Consider the following 6,499-nt stretch of genomic DNA (forward strand, 5'->3'; position numbering starts at 1 on the left):
AAAAACAAATTTAAAAACCAAATGAAACTAATAACAAAAAATAATCTGCCTAATACCAGGCTATTTCTATCTAGCCCAAGATGGCTTATTGGAAGAACAAATAGCTGTCTGGATAGCAAGACTCTCTGCTCTAGTACCAAGTTAGTCCTGAGGAGGGATCTTCAGGGGGCACATTCATTCTTTAAAGCACTAAGAACTCATTAATACCCTGAAATAGACTCATTATTCCCTAAAAGCAATGCTACAGCCCACCTATAAAGTCTTTCATACAGAATCCCACAGTTTAAACTAATTAAATTCTGCATTATTTAGTTTAATGTGCATCATTAAAGCCATGTTTCTTCAGTGTATGTGTGTGTGTCTCTGTGTGTGTATGTGTGGTGAATTCAAATAATAATAATAATAATGGCTTGTGTTTGTAAAGAATGTATAAAGCTTTTTTTTCCCCATTTGTGTGTCACTTGATCCTGAAAGTATATGAAGTTGCCTGTGTTGACAGCAATTTCATGGTAAACCCTATAATATAACGATCACATCTGTAGCATTTCTCCTGGGTAGTGGAGGGCCAGGAGTGATAATGCAACTTGGGCAGAGCACTCACTGTTTAACAGGCACTATGCAAACCATTTGTAATTCTGAATTTATTCCTAATAATTCTCCTTAAAAGATAGATAAAATAATTCTCCTTACTTGACAAAAGAGAGTAGAACAAGGGACTAAATTGCCTAATATACAATGGGACAAATCACTACATTTCACATGGTCATATAGAAAAATTGGCTTTATCAAGAAATGCAGAATATTTAGAGCAGGCACATTATTGTGTTTGATTTGGAGCTTAGGTCACTGATGATCAGAAAGATTATATTATTCAAATTCTTGCATATGGATTTTATGCAGCTGGAACTATACGAGGTCATCCTAACCTAATATTTTTTCTACTGTATATTTTGATTTTTTCTCTACTTGTTTATCTGTAAGTCTCCTGTTTTATTATTTCATTGTGTGTGTTTGATGGCTTAATTTGTGGGTCTTAATTAAGCTCATTACTGCCAGGGCTCAATTGGATTGCAATGCTATATGATTAAAGGTGACCTCGTCAGATAACAGAGGCTCATAGACATCTCAGAGGAGAATAGTTCTTAATTCTTATAAGTGCAGTAGGATAGATCTAGTGCAGGGATCTCACAGACTCTCTTGTATTCTACCAGCTGTATCTTTCTCAGTTTAATGTTGCCTGGGAACCAGGGATGATTATAAGTTTCCAAAAATAAATTGGAATTTTGAAAATTGTTTAGAAGAGTCTTCATTAATATTTCCATTCAAAGGGAATTTTTTAATTCCAAATAAATTTTGCAATGAGAGCATAAACCACAGGATCCATTCAATGGGATTTAAAAGACCAGGTTTAAATCACAGTTGATTTAGGTTATTTCCCAAGATACATATATTCTCATGTTATGGCAATGAAATTCTTTAAACTATTTCTTTTTTTTTTTTTTTTTTGTGGTTTTTGGGTCACACCCGGCAGTGCTCAGGGGTTACTCCTGGCTCCAGGCTCAGAAATCGCTCCTGGCAGGCACAGGGGACCATATGGGATGCCGGGATTCGAACCGATGACCTCCTGCATGAAAGGCAAATGCCTTACCTCCATGCTATCTCTCCGGCCCCTCTTTAAACTATTTCTATTCAATGTATAGAGATTTTCAACACCGAATGTTGCCAGGTACATGATAACTGTTTCTGGAGAAAGTTTAAATAGGATGAAATTTCTCTATCCAACTAAGAAGCATACAGTGTCTTGGAATGCTGGTATCTTTCGCAGCCATATAGGGAGAGCTATGATTCTTCTATGCAAATACATTTGCGATTAGCCAAGATACACAGCCTAAAGGAGAACTGGATTTTGGCTATAGAATTGCTTTTGATAAAGACTTAGTCATTCTGACATTTGTCGCAACTGGTGGAACTGAGGCATTTTAGTCACATTCCTTGCCATCCTTTCTTATCTCACTTCCTTTCTTCCTAACTTCCTTACTCCCTTTCTTCTTTCCTTTCTTTTGTTCTTTGTTTATTTTTTGAGAAACAAAGTCAAATATATTTTTCTTTAAATCTTTTATGTGTAGAATTTACATCGTGCATGGTATTCTGTATTTGCTGAGTGAATGCACACACAGTAGTGCAGAGAGTTAGTATAAATATCCAACTCTACATTTTTTGGTGTGATAGATTTATCATGCAACTTTACTTTAAAATTTGCAACTGCCAAATAATATATTTATACTTAGAATTATCAAAGAAAAAAGAAGTCATTTTTATGAAAAATTCCCTAAAAGTGGGTTGATTTTAATTTTATTCATAATTTCCAAACTGTGTATTCACACATTCTTCAAGGATGCTGTCACAAAATTAGTTCATTTGAATTTCATTATCCATTACCTACCTTCAGACGCTTACATAAATTAGCTCTAAAATATCCCAAAGGCTAGAAGTCATGAAGATGAGAATAAAGAGACCCTGAGTAGGGTTAAGGATGCAGCACTCACTGTGCTCAGTTTAGTAAAGTAGTTTTTCTGAGCCTGACATACCTAGCCCTCTGGAATATAAGGTGCTCATTAAAGGAATGGAAATTCAAAACAAAGCCACTGTTGTCTGGGTTCTGTGGTTGGAAGATATGGATACAGAATAAGATGAAGCATGGGTTTGCCGGGTGAGATTTCCATGAAACAAAGATAATTTATATATAAGCTTTGTGAAAGCGGCAGTCTGGTATGGTAGTAGACCATAGAACATAGAGAATGACTATGTAGTTTTGAGTACTAGTTTTACCACTTATCAGTTTTGTGACTTTGAACCAGTTAATTATTTGTCTTTTTTTAATCTCTAATTTTTAAGCTAATAAAGGACATTCTTTAGAAGGTTATTATTAAGATTAATTTATACATTTAATACTGATGCTATTGATATTTCTGGCTAGATGATTATTTTATTTGAGAAATTATGCCCTGTACATGTCATAATGTCTAACATCATCTCTGGCTTCTATTCACTAAGAAGATTAACAACTCTTTTTCTCAAATTCTGACAACAAAAAATATTTTCAAATACTGTCTTTGGTCAAGAATCACAGAATGAATATTTTTTTCAAAATTTTAGAACATACAGTAAATGCTATAAATGTTTGTTTAAAGAAAGTCATAGCAATATGATAGCAATAGTTCAATATCTGGACATTAACAATTAGTGAAAGCACATAAAGAGTTCTTCCAGTTTCTGAATTTTTGGCTTAAAAAATCATTGACATCATTTAGAAATAAAATACTAGATTAAACATACTAATTTAAAAGAATATCTGCATCTTTACATTAATCTATTACAATAGTTAAGGTGTAGAATATACTTAAATGTCCATCAACAGATGGATAAAAAGAACGTGGTATATATAGGATATATATTATATATTTGGTATATAGTTCCTAGAATACTAAACCATTACAAAGATGGAAACATGCTTATGATAATAAAAGGATGACCTTAAGGTAAATTTGTTAAGTGAGATAAGTGAAAGAAAGGGAAAAGTGATACAGGATGGTTTTATTCATGTGGAGAATTAATAACTGACCCGGAAATAAAGTGAGAAAAAATTGGCTACAAATAACAAAACCAACTCCTAAACTTAGTAAATTATATACATGGAAAGATGTAAAAATCAAGCCTTTGAAGTTCTATGATATTGTTAGCCAATGATAAAAATTAAAGGGGGATATTCTTTTTGTGACTGAAGCCCAACTACAGACATGTTTGTAATCACGGTGTTTAAATAAAGATATTATTAAATAAGAAATTAAAGTAGGATCCAATGAAAAAAATTAATTAAAAAATTATCATAGAGTTCAACCTATGGAATTGTGGACTTATTAACATGAATTGTTAATTGTTCTTCATCATGAACAATTTTAATAGTAAAAGGCCCATTTTTTTCATACATCTAGCTCTGAAGAATTTCACTTTTATTTTAGTAAGTTGCCTTTCCCTTTACTCCTTTACTTGTAGATTTATAGTGTTTTATTCTCTGCAATTCCATATAGAATCTTGAATTTAATGCCTCACCTTGTTTTAGAACAACCTAAACAGTGCAAATGTGTCAAGGGGAGACCATAGTGGACAGAATAATCATGTCAGTGGGAAGAACTCAGTAAGAAAAGATCTGGAGAGTTTTGTCTCACCAAAGATTCTGCCCAGACCCAACAGAAGTTGTACATCACATGTTGTATCAAATAAAAAATTGTGATTTTTTTTTACTTTTAACTTTTTAGCAGTTACATATTTCCTGTCCTTTTGTTTTTATTCCCATGATAATGTAATTTATAACTAACATATTTGAGTAATAGCGAACCTAGAACACAGTGAAATCATGTGACTAGGGCATTCACTTTTCTTTGATACAAATATTGTTAGATCAATTTTTTAACTTGGTTATTGGGAAAGAAATCTATTAGGACATTCAACAGGAACTAGAGAGAGAAGTGAATGGGTCATATGATTGTCTTGCACACAGCTGACCTGGGTTTGATCCCTATCACCCCATATGGCCTCTTGAGTAAACCCTGAGCACCACCAGGTATCGCCCTAAATTAAAAAAAAAATAAACATAGAATGTTCATCAGGTTATGCCCCAACATTTTAAGGAATGATAAAAAAAATAACTTGCACAGTACTCTTTTACTAAAAGGAACTCTATTAAAATTTCAAATAGTTTGAAGTCTACTCATATGCAGAACTCATTGTTATATAAGGCCAAAATATGCTATTTAATTATGCAATGGCTAATTAGATCTTGTTATCCATACAAAAATCTCACAGTCAGTAATTCAACCAAGCATCTCTGTTAGCCACCAAACCTAACAAGACAATTTTTATATAACCTTGTAATTCTTTGCCTAATGCATCTCAATCTTGAAGAGCAAAAAATATTCACATACTCCTTAGAAATAATAGTTATTGAATATATAATAGGTACCAAACATGCCACTAAACACTTTATGATATTCAAATAATCTGTGATTAGGCATTATGATTTTATACATGAGAAAGCTTTGGCTCAGAACATTTATCTTGCACCATATTACCAGTTGCTTTGGCTCAGAACATTTATCTTGCACCATATTACCAGTTGCTGAATTGTGGCATTACTTTTAAATTAAAAACAACAACTTGCTTACCACATTGAATTTATATTCTCCTAAAAATCAGAACACCATGGTGACCTGTTAATAAAAACTAAATATGAGAAGTGGTGATATGATATACCTAGTTTTTGTGATACATATAAATATATATTCATTTTTAAGTTATGTAATAATAAATATGGGACTGACACAAGATTTTAGTTATAGTTATATTCAAGTATTTTCTCCTATTCCATAACTCTGCCTCTCTTTTAAGATTGAGCTCATATTAGTTATATTGTGTTTATAGATGGATATTTATCAGAGAATGCCACAGAATGCCACTGTAAAATATTCTTTGGATTCTGCTATATAAAATGAATCTACCAGATAAAAAATTTTCCTCTTTCATGATATCATCTTACCTAGGATTAAATTTTTTATAGTGGCTAAAGAGAAAATGAAAAATAGATTAAAATAGAAATGTAGATATAAGGAAATAGTAGTAAGAAAAATTGCTACAAGGGGCATGTGGTTTACAAGCAAAAAAATAATTCACATCTCTGTGGTAGAACAGTTCAGAAAGTGCTCCAAATCTATGATTTCTGAAAATTTATGACCCTCTTTAAAAATTTTTACTGAATCTTACTTTAAACTTTATGAAGTTCTTAGTCTCCTTCTGATGATATAGTAGTACCTATGGACCTGAATCACTAGAACAAGAGAAAATTACCGTTATTTCTTCTATCAATCTCAAGAATTGAGTAACTTTCAAACCCAATCATGAGCACCTCAATGTCAGCTCTGTTAAACATTTTACTTCTGGGCCCAGAGAGATAGCACAGCGGCGTTTGTCTTGCAAGCAGCCGATCCAGGACCAAAGGTGGTTGGTTCGAATCCCGGTGTCCCATATGGTCCCCCGTGCCTGCCAGGAGCTATTTCTGAGCAGACAGCCAGGTGTAACCCCTGAGCACTCCCGGGTGTGACCTAAAAACCAAACAAACAAAAAAAACCATTTTACTTCTGATCATGGTAGTCACTATAAATAAGTTCATTTTGTACAGAGAAAGAAGAAAGAAAATGACTTGTCAGACTCTGGTATTCTATGGGAAAAAAAGGCAAATAAAGCTCTATGAATATTCATAAATTTAGTTTGACTAATTGATATCCTTTACATTTTTCAATTAGATTAAAAAGTAGCCTTTAGGTGCCTGAGCGGTGGCACAAGCCATAAGGGATCTGGCCTTACAGCTGGCCTATGTCAGACCGTGGTTCAATCCCCCGAAATCCCAAATGGTCACCCAAGCCAGAGCAATTTCTGAGTGCATAGC

This window comes from Suncus etruscus, chromosome 3 (genome assembly GCF_024139225.1).
Source record: "Suncus etruscus isolate mSunEtr1 chromosome 3, mSunEtr1.pri.cur, whole genome shotgun sequence".
NCBI lineage: Eukaryota > Metazoa > Chordata > Mammalia > Eulipotyphla > Soricidae > Suncus > Suncus etruscus.